This window comes from Musa acuminata, chromosome BXJ1-4, assembly GCF_036884655.1.
Source record: "Musa acuminata AAA Group cultivar baxijiao chromosome BXJ1-4, Cavendish_Baxijiao_AAA, whole genome shotgun sequence".
In the NCBI taxonomy this organism is placed as follows: domain Eukaryota; kingdom Viridiplantae; phylum Streptophyta; class Magnoliopsida; order Zingiberales; family Musaceae; genus Musa; species Musa acuminata.
This window is the reverse complement of record NC_088330.1, coordinates 16,283,537-16,298,168: the sequence shown is the minus strand read 5'-3', so window position 1 is coordinate 16,298,168 and position 14,632 is coordinate 16,283,537.

Genomic DNA, 14,632 nt, shown 5'->3' with positions numbered 1-14,632 from the left:
GCATGAAACTAATCACTCAAATATCATCCAAAGAACTTGTAAGAGGAATTCCTCATATCAAGTTCATCAAAAATAATTTGTGTGATGGTTGTTAACTAAGAAAACAAATTAAAGGTAGTTTCAAATCTAAGAATCAAATAAGCACTTCTAGGCCCTTGCAATTGATCCATATGGACTTGTTCAGACCAATCTCTACATCAAGCCTAGGAGGTAGCAAATACGTCTTTGTTATTGTAGATGACTATAGTAGATATATATGGTCTTATTGTTGAATCTCGGATTTTGATGATGAAGTCAATTGTCATTTGTTGTCTAATCTATGTGTTGAGATAAGTGTGCAGGATTAACTACGATGAAAGATAGACAAGCAGCAGGAGTTGCGCCGGAGTCAAGTTCATGATCACGTTGGGAGTTCGAGAGTTCGACGGAAGTTCGGACGATCGTCGGAGGTTCTGCGAGAACAGATCCGAGAAGTCCAGAAGCTTGCCAAGCGAAGCTCGTCGGAACTTGCCAAGTGGATCGTCGCAAAGTCCAGGAGTTTGCCGGAAGTCCGCAGGAGCATCACCGAGGGTTCATCGGATGATCGACGGAAGTTCGCCGGAAACTCGCCGGAAGGAGCGATTGACGCACCGAAGCAAAGCTGCAGAAGTTGTCTTAGATTTAATCGTAGTTAGCACGTTGATTAAGTTGGAAAATGGGAGGTGATCCCATTGGCTTAATCTTGGGGCAATTGGGCCCCTGAAAGACTGAAATTGGGCCGAATGGAATGAACCATTCGGACCCTGATTGCACCAGGAGGTGCAACCGCCCAGGCCAGGAGGTGGCACCGCCTGGGCTAAGCCTCCCAGCGAGACTGGGCGGTGCAACCTCCCCAGCCGGGAGGTGGCACCGCCTGAGCTCAGTCTTCGAGCTAGACTGGGCGGTGCAACCTCCCTGACAGAGAGGTGGCACCGCCTGAGCTCAGTCTTCGAGCAAGACTGGGCGGTGCAACCTCCCTGGCAGAGAGGTGGCACCGCCTGAGCTCGGTCTTCGAGCTCTGCCAGGCGGTGCAACCTCTCCAGTCAAGAGGTGCAACCGCCTGATCCCAGAATTCCGGGATTTGATTGTTTTGAGCTCCAAATTTGAATTGGGTTGGGGCCTATAAATTCCCCACCCATTCAGCACTGAAAATATACAGACCTACACCGAAATCTTGATCTTTTCTGTGATTCTAAGAGCTCAAAAGTGTTGTAAAGCCTTTAAGTCTCCTCCTTCTGTTCTTCAAGTTTTCAGTTGTAAAGTGAGGAGAGAAAGGTCTGTAAAGGTTGTCTCCAGAGCCTGTCAAAAGGAGAAAAACTGTAAAAGGGGAGTTTGGCCTTTGCCTATTGAAGGAAGGCCCCTAGTTGACGTCGGCGACCTCGTCGGTGGAGGAAGCCAAAAGTGGAGTAGGTCAAGGCTGACCGAACCACTCTAAATCTCTGGTTTGCGTTTATTTTTGAGCACTTTATCTTTACTGCAAAACTCCTTCATTACTATTGCTCTCTGCGCTTTCACGAACAAGTTCTAAGTGCTGTTCTTCCGAATCTGCATTCAGACGTAAATTCGTATTTTCGTACATTACAGTTTACGTTTACGTTTGATTCTGCAGAACTGTCTTCCGTGCTTTTACGAACGAGTTTCTTTGCAGTTTACACTTACATTTTGATCCTATTGATAACTGCAAACTGTCCTCTACAATTTTACGAACGAGTTTCAACATTTAGACGTAAAACTGCATTTAGACGTAAATCGGCTTTCCTCGCACAATCATCAGATCTCAGTTCACGTTTACATCTTGATTTCAACTACATACTGCCTTCTGCGAGTATACAAATGAGTTTCAAAGTTCAGACGTAAATCTGCGTTTAAAACGTAAATCTGCGTTTAGACGTAAATCTACGTCTAGACGTAAATCTGCGTTTAGACGTAAATCTGTTTTTTTGCAGATTACTTTTTGAGCTGTACAACAGCAGCACATTGTCTTTATACTTCTGCTTAAACTGCTCCTAGACGCAAACTGTGTTTAGACGCAATCTGCGCTTAGACGCAATCTGCGTTTAGACGCAATCTGCGCTTAGACGCAATCTGCGCTAAGACGCAAACTGTGCTTAGACGCAATCTGAGTTTAGACGCAATCTGCATTTAGACGCAAACTGCGTTTAGACGCTAACTGTGTTTAAACGTAAACTGCACTTAATCATAAGTAATCTTAGAATCGGCTTTTGCATCAAAATAGTCTTTATCGAACGAACGCAGCTTTCGTTTTTTAATCGCTGAAAAATATCCGCTGCACTAATTCACCCCCCCCTCTTAGTGCTCTCGATCCTAACAATTGGTATCAGAGCCCGGTTAACTCTCAAAAGGATTAAAACCCAAGAGAGATGGCTTACGCCGGAAACCAAGAGGGCCATTCCATTACACGTCCACCCATGTTTAATGGGACGGACTACACCTATTGGGAGACCCGAATGAGAATCTTTCTTATTTCTATGGACATTGATCTTTGGAATCTTGTCGAGAATGGTTTTTCAAAGTCTTCTCTTCCAATGATCGATTGGAATGATTTGGAGAAGAAGGCTTTCGCTCTTAATGCAAAGGCTATGAATGCCTTATTTTGTGCACTTGATAAAAACGAGTTTAACCGTGTTTCAACTTGTGAAACTGCGTTTGATATTTGGCACACGCTCGAAGTGACCCATGAGGGCACAAGTAGAGTAAAAGAGTCAAAAATCAATTTGCTGTTACATTCTTTCGAACTTTTTCGGATGAAACCGAGTGAAACCATTGGCGACATGTTTACCCGTTTCACGGATGTCGTCAACGGTCTAAAAGGACTCGGAAAGAGTTTTTCGGATTTTGAGCTTGTTAATAAGATACTAAGATCCCTTCCTAAGAGTTGGGATCCTAAAGTCACCGCTATTCAAGAGGCAAAAGATCTGCGAAATTTCCCTCTTGAAGAACTAATCGGGTCATTAATGACCTACGAAATGACTTGTAAAGCTCATGAAGAGCAAGAAGACATCCTTCCAAAGAACAGGAAGGATATGGCACTCAAAACTTCAGAATGCCACTTGAGAGAAAACTCAAGTGATGAGGACTGTGATGATGACTTGGCACTTCTAACAAGAAAGTTTAAAAAGTTCTTTAAAAGAAACAAGTTTAAGAATGATGCAAAAAATAAACTTGAACCCAAAAAGGACCAAGTAATCTGCTATGAATGCAAAAAGCCGGGACACTACAAGAGTGATTGTCCCCAAGTCAAGAAAAGAACAACAAAGAAGAAGGCGCTCCAAGCAACATGGGATGATTCGAGCGCATCTGAGGAAGAGGAGTCCAACACCGAGCAAGTTGCTCATTACGCCTTAATGGCCATCGAAGATGAGGTAACAAATTCAATAGATGCTGATTTATCTTTCGATGAATTATTAAATGCTTTCAATGACTTATTTGACGAATGCAAGAGTATAAGTAGAAAATATAAATTGCTGAAAAAGATGCATGATAGTCTTACTTGTGAGTTTGATAAGTTAAAAGTTGAACATCATGATAGTTTAAATTCATGTATCAAATGTCATGATTTAGAAACTTTGCAAAAAGAAAACCTGCTACTCAAGGACACCTTGAAGAAATTCGAGGTTGGTAGCAAGTCATTAAACATGATCCTTGCAAACAAGGGTCACATTCCAAAAAGGAGCGGAATTGGATTTGTGAGAAGTCCTCACCAAAATCCAACCACCTTCATAAAAGGCTCCATCTTACATGTTCAACACCAAACCAAGTGCAACTTTTGTTGCAAATCTGGACACAAGACACATTGTTGTCCATTCAAGAAAATAAGTCCAAACAAACTAATTTGGGTCCCTAAAGGAACCATGATAAACTCTATGCAACATGATAGAAAATGCAGATCTATTTATGAGGCACCCAAAAGCAAATGGGTTCCTAAAGATCATCCCTTCCTATAAAAACATTAAAATTTTAGGCCGGAGCAAGAAATAATATTCTGCTCCTTGACTCTCGATGGTCAGAAACCAAGAATCAAAAAGGAACTCGCAACGCTTAAGTAACAAGTGGAAGTTATGAAATCACAAATACAATTTGGATACAACCTTATTAGAAACATATGATATCCAAATTCACATACCCCCTTGATCTTCAAAACCCGTTAACACTATCATCTACGAATTAATTCTTGTATCATGAAGAAACTAAATATGTCATGATCTTAAAAGGGATACCAAACAAACTATCAACATACGTATGCACGTTAAAAGATCTATCTTGATCGTACAAGAGCTTCTTCCTTAAATAAAAACTCATACGAAATCATGTAACAAACATTAATTGCTCTGAAACTCTCCTCAAGGCAAAGGCTCCCTGATCAAATCATATTAGGTGCTCACTGGCTGCAGGCGGTGGCACCTCTCCAGCTGGCGGTGGCACCTCCAGCTATCACGGGTTGCCAGAGGTTGCACCGCTCCAGCCAGAGGTGCAACCGCCCGCAACTCTGCCTTTTTAAACCCACACTAGGGCCGGCTATGGAACCGACCCCAACTCACTCCCATTTCCTCCTCTACTCTTCCAAGTCTCCTCCATTCCCATTTCACTCCTCTAAGCCTTCCAAATACCTCCCATTTCGGAGCAAAACATCAAGAATCCTTCCTTCTCTTGAAGATCTCACAAAGGTACTCTCTAAGAAGCTCTTAAATTCTGTTTTGTTCTTCATTTACTCTAGCTCATCATCATCCCTCTAAACAGCAGTAGTTATGGGATCTAGAAGATCCTCAAGGGACAAGGGAAAGAGGAGATTAGTAGAAGAGTTTGATTTCACTCTTTTCGATTCGAAATACCATGCTGAAAAATTTCCCTCTTTCGAACTTAGATGTATCAGTAAGGGAAAATACATAGATCTAAATGAACTAAGAGACTTAGAGACCATCCAATGGTTTGCAAACCTAGGTCTACTTCCAATCTTGCAGATTAACGAACCCATCTATCCTAGGCTTGTTAGATTATTTTACAATAACATACAAATAGATGATGAAGGAAGGATGTCCACCTATCTTTTGGGACAACACATCTCAATCACTGATAGGTTCATTTGTGATATGATAGGCATTCCCATAAAAAGCATAGGACTCTACTTTAGAGGATCATGGGATGATGAAAGTATTGGAACATCCTATGTTGAAGCCTTAGGAACAATCTTTGCCAATCCTAACATAGCATTGGTTCCCAAAAGTTGTGAACATCTATTGCCTTTGAACACTAAGATACTTCATTATATCATGACTAGTATAATTCTTCCTAAACAATACCATCATGATGAAATAAGTCAACTAGAATTAGGAACTATGTACTCAATCATGAAGGGACATGACATCTGTCTTGGCTATCTTATTCAACAAAATATGTTAGAATTATCTAAGAAAGATATGATGCTCCCATATGGTGGTATAATCACTAGAATAATAAAAGCTTACGACATTCTAATATCACCAGAAGAAGAAGTAATGAAAGTAGATCGATTCAGCATAATAAACAAAAATCTACTTCACCGACTAAGATGTTACTATAGAAACGGTAACTGGGTTAGACTCCCTAGAAGGACTGATCACCCTCAATCTGAACCAGAACCGGAAACACCAGTATTTAGGGGTACTCAATCTCCTCCGACCCTTCCCTTTGAGGAAACACATCCAGTTGAGCAAACTCATACATCCATTGAAGAAATTGGGATTCGTATGGATCGATTCGAACAGAGACAAGAACGGATTGAACAAAGACAAGATCAAATCCTATCTGAGCTGCAGCAAATTCATAGTCAATTTGACTCCTTGTTTAGGCACTTTAATTTTCCACCGCATCAATGAACTTATTGAACACCTGTTGTTGTTGTAAACTTCTTATGATACTCACTTCTGATGTACTGGCTGTAAACATCTATTATGGTAAAAGTTATCTCAGATTTTTATGGTATCATTACTGTTTGGTATGTGATGTGTCCAAATTAAGAATGTTGTGCTTTGAAACTAAAAGTTTTGAAAATCTTGTGTTTTGATTTCATTCGAAGAGAACTAGGAATGTTGATGTGTCCGAACAGATAAATTTGTTAAAATAATTTTCTTTCGGACTATATTGTATGATCAAATCACTTGATTTCCATGATTATATGTGAAAATCTGCAACAAAATCTTGTCCGAATGCATCTTATTTATGAAACAGATTTTCTCGTACACCTTCATGAAAATTGAGTTTCTGAAATAGATTTGATGAAGTGATTCATGTGTATGTATTTCATCCTGCAAAATCTTTACAATGGATTATAACACAAAGGGGAAGAAGTATTTAAAGCAATCTATGTAAAATTCCTCTATAAGCTTGCTATTATTATTTTCTGGTATCATAGTTACTATGCTTTTTGTTGATGACAAAGGGGGAGATATATATGAATTGATAAACACTGCCATGATTAGAAATACTATGAATGATGCTATAAACACTGCTATGATTATGCCATCCTTGCATCACCAAGAGATATATGAACATGTGCTAAAGTTTGCGTTATGCCCTGAGTTGATATCTTATCATGTGAAGAAAATGCAAAACTTGCTAGAATATTTCAAATGTGTGCATCATGTAATAAGTTTCACAGCTTTATATGATAATGTTCAAACTACATGATGAATAGTTACAAACACAATCATACAAACTTATTGATGTATGTCAAACCCTGACATCATCCTTGAAGAGATACATCATGATGAGTATCATGATGGGAGTATTGATAAGTTTAACTGATCTAACTTATCAATACGTCACTTGAATTCTTAGGTCTTGAATTCAAGGTTGACTTATCTCAACTATGGCATATAGACAGGGGGAGTTAAGGATAACTCCATTATCAATTGATTGTCATCATAAAAAAGGGGGAGATTGTTGAATCTCGGATTTTGATGATGAAGTCAATTGTCATTTGTTGTCTAATCTATGTGTTGAGATAAGTGTGCAGGATTAACTACGATGAAAGATAGACAAGCAGCAGGAGTTGCGCCGGAGTCAAGTTCATGATCACGTTGGGAGTTCGAGAGTTCGACGGAAGTTCGGACGGTCGTCGGAGGTTCTGCGAGAACAGATCCGAGAAGTCCAGAAGCTTGCCAAGCGAAGCTCGTCGGAACTTGCCAAGTGGATCGTCGCAAAGTCCAGGAGTTTGCCGGAAGTCCGCAGGAGCATCACCGAGGGTTCATCGGATGATCGACGGAAGTTCGCCAGAAACTCGCCGGAAGGAGCGATTGACGCACCGAAGCAAAGCTGCAGAAGTTGTTTTAGATTTAATCGTAGTTAGCATGTTGATTAAGTTGGAAAATGGGAGGTGATCCCATTGGCTTAATCTTGGGGCAATTAGGCCCCTGAAAGACTGAAATTGGGCCGAATGGAATGAACCATTCGGACCCTGATTGCACCAGGAGGTGCAACCGCCCAGGCCAGGAGGTGGCACCGCCTGGGCTAAGCCTCCCAGCGAGACTAGGCGGTGCAACCTCCCCAGCCGGGAGGTGGCACCGCCTGAGCTCAGTCTTCGAGCTAGACTGGGCGGTGCAACCTCCCTGACAGAGAGGTGGCACCGCCTGAGCTCAGTCTTCGAGCAAGACTGGGCGGTGCAACCTCCCTGGCAGAGAGGTGGCACCGCCTGAGCTCGGTCTTCGAGCTCTGCCAGGCGGTGCAACCTCTCCAGTCAAGAGGTGCAACCGCCTGATCCCAGAATTCCGGGATTTGATTGTTTTGAGCTCCAAATTTGAATTGGGTTGGGGCCTATAAATTCCCCACCCATTCAGCACTGAAAATATACAGACCTACACCGAAATCTTGATCTTTTCTGTGATTCTAAGAGCTCAAAAGTGTTGTAAAGCCTTTAAGTCTCCTCCTTCTGTTCTTCAAGTTTTCAGTTGTAAAGTGAGGAGAGAAAGGTCTGTAAAGGTTGTCTCCTGAGCCTGTCAAAAGGAGAGAAACTGTAAAAGGGGAGTTTGGCCTTCGCCTATTGAAGGAAGGCCCCTAGTTGACGTCGGCGACCTCGTCGGTGGAGGAAGCCAAAAGTGGAGTAGGTCAAGGCTTACCGAACCACTCTAAATCTCTGGTTTGCGTTTATTTTTGAGCACTTTATCATTACTGCAAACCTCCTTCATTACTACTGCTCTCTGCGCTTTCACGAACAAGTTCTAAGTGCTGTTCTTCCGAATCTGCATTCAGACGTAAATTCGTATTTTCGTACATTACAGTTTACGTTTACGTTTGATTCTGCAGAACTGTCTTCCGTGCTTTTACAAACGAGTTTCTTTACAGTTTACACTTACATTTTGATCCTATTGATAACTGCAAACTGTCCTCTACAATTTTACGAACGAGTTTCAACATTTAGACGTAAAACTGCATTTAGACGTAAATCAGCTTTCCTCGCACAATCATCAGATCTCAGTTCACGTTTACATCTTGATTTCAACTGCATACTGCCTTCTGCGAGTATACAAATGAGTTTCAAAGTTCAGACGTAAATATGCATTTAAAACGTAAATCTGCGTTTAAAACGTAAATCTGCGTTTAGACGTAAATCTGCGTCTAGACGTAAATCTGCGTTTAGACGTAAATCTGTTTTTTTGCAGATTACTTTTTGAGCTGTACAACAGCAGCACATTGTCTTTATACTTTTGCTTAAACTGCTCCTAGACGTAAACTGTGTTTAGACGCAATCTGCGCTTAGACGCAATCTGCGTTTAGACGTAATCTGCACTTAGACGCAATCTGCGCTAAGACGCAAACTGCGCTTAGACGCAATCTGAGTTTAGACGCAATCTGCATTTAGACGCAAACTGCGTTTAGACGCTAACTGTGTTTAAACGTAAACTGCACTTAATCATAAGTAATCTTAGAATCGGCTTTTGCATCAAAATAGTCTTTATCGAACGAACGCAGCTTTCGTTTTTTAATCGCTGAAAAATATCCGCTGCACTAATTCACCCCCCCCCTCTTAGTGCTCTCGATCCTAACACTTATTTCTTGAAACACAAAAATGAATGCTTTAGATATTTCACCAAGTTTTGTAAACTTGTTCAAAATGAAAAGGGTTTTATGATTTCATCAATTCGAAGTGATCACGGTGGTGAATTTTAAAATCGTGATTTCCAAGAATTTTGTGAATCTAATGGATACAACCACAACTTCTCTACTCCAATAAATCCTCAACAAAATGGAGTAGTAGAAAGAAAGAATAAAAATTTACAAGAAATTGCAAGAACCATGTTGAATGAAAATAGCCTACTCAAATATTTTTGGGCCGAAGCCGTAAACACTACATGCTATATTTTGAATAGAGTTATAGTAAGACCCTTACTCACCAAAACTCCCTATGAGTTGTGGAACAATAAAAAACACAATGTTTCATATTTTAAATTTTTTGGGTGTTAGTGTTTTATCTTGAATGAAAAAGATGCCTTAAGAAAATTTGATGCTAAATCTGATGAAGGAATTTTTCTTGGTTATTCTTCGATTTCAAAACCTTTTCGTTTATTCAATAAAAGAACTTTAATTATAAAAGAATCAATTCATGTTGTTTTCAATGAGATTTCCGAAATCAAGAAAAATGATTTTGATGATGATGTTAATTTCGATTCTTTAAATTTAAATAAAATCCCTTCTCCAACTAGCAACTTGGATGCATTCACTTCCGAAACATCCTTACTCAAGGATTGAAAGGATGTAGATGCTCATCCTAAGGAGCTAATCTTAGGAGACACATCCAAGGGGGTTCAAACACGTTATTCTCTTAAAAATTTTTGTGCCAACGTCGCTTTTCTCTCCCAAATTGAACCTAAATATATTGATGAAGCTATGAAAGATGATTCATGGATTATCATAATGCAAGATGAGTTAAATCAATTTGAGAGAAATGAGTTATGGAAGCTTGTTCCTAGACCAAATGATCATTTACTTATTGGTACTAAATGGGTCTTTAGAAACAAGCAAGATGAATATGGTATCGTGGTCAGAAACAAGGCTAGATTAGTAGTCAAAGGTTTCAACTAAGAAGAAGGTATCAATTACGAAGAAACCTTCACTCCTATGGCTCGATTAGAAGCCATAAGGATGCCCCTTGCCTTGATAACTACTAATCCTTGATATATTTTACTTAATGTATTATTCGGTGAGCATATGCAGAGTTAGGAATACTAATGTAGATTGAACATTGTTTTTGGATTTTTCTTGAATCTCTTTACGCTACTAATTTTCATATTTTTCTTGATCACTTAAGTTTCACGTTGAGATTGAATGCTTCTATAACATGCTTACTTTATAAATTGAAAATCTTGTGCCTTGGTTTCCATGATGAGCATGTTATACTCTTATTATGATTTGAGAAAATTTATACATCGAATTCTTAATCTTTGAGCACTACAAAATTATGTCCGAATGCATGAACTTATTAAAATTATTTTTCAAACTTTCTTGATTCAAGGATCAATCACTTAATGCTATGATGAGAAGTTTACACGATTATATGTCTTAATAACATGTTGGAAATTATATGTTTTGGATACAAAAATTTTCATGATGATAAGCATGTGTTATTTTCATGAGTGTTTTTGAAAAACATATGGCAAAAATGTGTCAGAATGCAAGAACTTATTAAAATCATTTTTCGAACGTTCTTAATTCATTCAATTGTTATAATGAGAATTTTACACTATTACATGCCTTAATAACATGTTGGAAATTATGTGTTTTGGATACAAAAATTTTCATGATCATGAGCATGTTTTATCTTCATGATTGTATTTGAAAATCTATAGCAAAACCATGTCCGAATGCATGAAAGTGTTAAATTTTATTTTCGGATTTTCTTAATCCTAACATGATTTAGTATTTCTCTTCTAGACTTAATGTAGCTTTTATGATCCTATGTCATATCAAGTTTGTTTTATATCAATGCTCCATGATTTTTGACATATGAAAATGCATCTCTCATTGATTTATCTTAAATTTTTAATTGAGAAAGGGATTTGATAAAATGATTCTTTCGTATGAATTCCTTCTTGATGAAGGAAGATTTCATTTTGAGATGAACACTTGCATGGATTTAATTCACATGCATATCTTGATCCGTGTAAAAATAAAGTATGATTTAATCTCTTATCGATTTTAACTTCATTCACGTAAGCTCACAAATGACTTTCCTCCTTTATGCAAAAAGATAATGACAAATAAAAAGGAAGAAGTAATGAAAGTTATCTCCATGTCATGTTTTCCTTGAGATATTTGTATAATTGATATCCTATCACTTATTGTTGAAAAATGACATGAATCATTACCGCACTTATGCTTAAAGTTTGCTTTAAATAGTTCTCCTTTTTGTTGATGACAAAGGGGGAGAAATACATGGTAAATTGATGATAGAATTGCTATGAGTGCCATATTTGAATTATGTTAAGATATCAAAAGCTTGTATTGAAATACATGGTAAATTGGTAGTAGAATTGTTATGATTGCCATATTTGCACTATGCCATATTTGCACTACTTTAAGATATCTAGAGCTTTTATCGCAATTCTACAAATTGATATTTTGTCATGTGATGAAATGCTATGATTGTAAAACACTTGAAATGTTTGCATTATATTAAGATATCAAGAAATTACATCATAATTTTACATGTTGATATCTTACCATATGATGAATTGCTACGATTGCTATCTTTCACATTTGAAATGTAAAACCTGAAAATGGATGTCAAGTCTTGACATCATTTTTAGAGAGATACATTATGATAGGAATCATGATGGGAGTATTGATAAGGTTAAACGATCTTAACTTATCAATATGTCTCTTGAATTCAAAGGCTTTGAATTTAAGAATGACTTATCTAAAGTATGGCAAATAGATAGGGGGCGTTAAGGTTAACTCCGTTATCAATTGATTGTCATTATAAAAAAGGGGGAGATTATTGAATCTCGGATTTTGATGATGAAGTCAATTGTCATTTGTTATCTAATCCATATGTTGAGATAAGTGTGCAGGATTAACTACGATGAAAGTAAGACATGCAACAAGAGTTGCGCTAGAGTCAAGACCATGATCACATTGGGAGTTCGAGAGTTCGACGGAAGTCCATACGGTCATCGGAGATTCTATGGGAACAAATCTGAGAAGTCCAGGAGCTTGCCAAAGAAGCTCATCAAAATTCGCCAAGTCGATCATCGTAAGTCCAGGAGTTTGCCGGATGTCCGCCGGAGCATCGCTGAGGGTTCGTCGGATGTTCGCCGGAAGTTCGCCGGAAGCTCGCCAGAAGAAGCGGTTGATGCATCAGAACACGATCTGCAGTATTGATGTTTTAATTATCGTAGTTAGCATGTAGATTAAGTTAGGATTGGGAGGTGATCCCATTAACTTAATCTGGGGTAAACTGGGCCCTTGGTAGACCCAAATTGGGCCGAATGGATCAGTCCATTCGGGCCCAGAATTCCTGCCAGGTGGTGGCACTGCCAGGGCCAGCGGTGGCACTGCCTAGAAGACTTGGTCTCCTAGGAATTCTGGGTGGTAGTACAGCCCCCGTCAGGCAGTGGTACCGCCGACAATTATTATTGCTAGCGGTGGTACCGCCCCTGTCAAGCGGTGGTACTGCTTGAGCTCGATCTCCGAGTGATGTCAGGCGATAATACCACCTAGACTGAGTGGTAGTACCGCTCAATGACAGATGACAGGCGGTAGTACCGCCCAATTATGGCGGTGGTATCGCTAGGACCCCGGAAATCCGGGAATGGACACTTTTGAGCTCCAAATTCAAACCAGTTGAGGCCTATATAAACCCTACCCTTTCCTGCATGAAAGGGCACTGAAATCTTGATCTTATTATGAGAATTTGAGAGCTCAAAAGTGTTATAAAAGGTCAAAAGTTCTTCTCCCTCTTTTCATCTAAGTTTTGATCATTCAAGATAGGAGTGAAACTATATAAGGGTTGTCTCCTAAGCCCGTCAAAAGGAGTAAAGCTATAAAAGGGTGGTTTGCCTTCGCCTATTGAAGGAAGGCCTCTGGTGAACGTCGGTGACCTCATCGGAAGAGGAAGTCAAAAGTGGATGTAGGTCAAGATTGACCGAACCACTCTAAATCTCGATTTGCATTTACATACTGCTCTCTATCTTAATTGCAAATTACCTCCATTACTTTTCTTCAACTGTACTTCGCTTAATCTTAAGTTGAAGAACTTTCCGAAATGATTTTTCAACAAAAGTGTTTTTATCGTACGAACGTCATTTTAAATGGTCGAAAGTTTTCCGCTGCACTAATTCAACCCCCCCCCCTCTTAGTGCTCTTGATCATAACAATTGGTATCAGAGCAGGGTTAACTCTTAATCGGATTAAAACTCAAGAGAGATGACATACGTCGAAAACCAAGAGGGCCATTCTATTGCACGTCCACCCATGTTTAATGGGACGGACTACACCTACTGGAACACCCAAATGAGGATCTTCTTTATTTCCATGGATTTTGAACTTTGGAATCATGTTGAAAATGAATTTTCAAAGTATTCTCTACCAATGATCGATTGGAATGAATTGGAGAAGAAGACTTTCGCTCTTAATGCAAAGACTATGAATGGCTTATTTTGTGCGCTTGATAAAAACGAGTTCAATCATGTTTCAGTTTGTGAAACTGCATTTGATATTTGGCACACACTTGAAGTGACTCACAAAGACACGAGTAGAGTGAAAGAGCCAAAAATCATTCTTTTAATACATTCTTTTGAACTTTTTTGAATGAAACCGAACGAGACCATAGGCGACATGTACACCCGTTTCACGGATGTTATCAATGGTCTAATAAAAGTTTTTTGGATTTTGAGCTCGTGAATAAGATTCTAAGATCCCTTCCAAAGAGTTGGGACTCTAAAGTCACTGCTATTCAAGAGGCTAAAGATTTAAACAACTTCCCTCTTGAAGAATTAATCGGGTCATTAATGACCTACGAAATGACTTGCAAAGCTCATGAAGAGCAAGAAGACATCCTTCCAAAGAACAGGAAGGATATGACATTTAGAACTTTAGAAGACCACTTGAGAGAAAACTCAAGTGATGAGGACTATGACGATGACTTGGCACTTCTAACAAGAAAATTTAAAAAAATTCATTGAAAGAAACAAGTTTAAACATGACACAAAAAATAAATTTGAATCAAAGAAGGACCAAGTTATTTGCTACGAATGCAAGAAGCCGGGACACTACAAAATTGATTGTCCCCAAGCCACGAAGAGAACACTAAAGAAGAAGGCGCTCAAAGCAACGTGGGATGACTCAAGCGCGTCCGAAGAAGAGGAGTCTAACACCAAGCAAATTGCTCACTACACCCTAATGGCCATCGGAGAGGAGGTAATGAATTTAATTGATGCAGATTTATCATTTGATGAATTATTAAATACTTTCCATGACTTATTTGATGAATACAAAATAATTAGGAGAAAATATAAATTGTTAAAAAAGGAGCATGATAGTCTTATTAGTAATTTCGATAAATTAAAAACTGAATATCATAATGGTTTAGCTCCATGTATAAAATGCCATGATCTAGAAACTC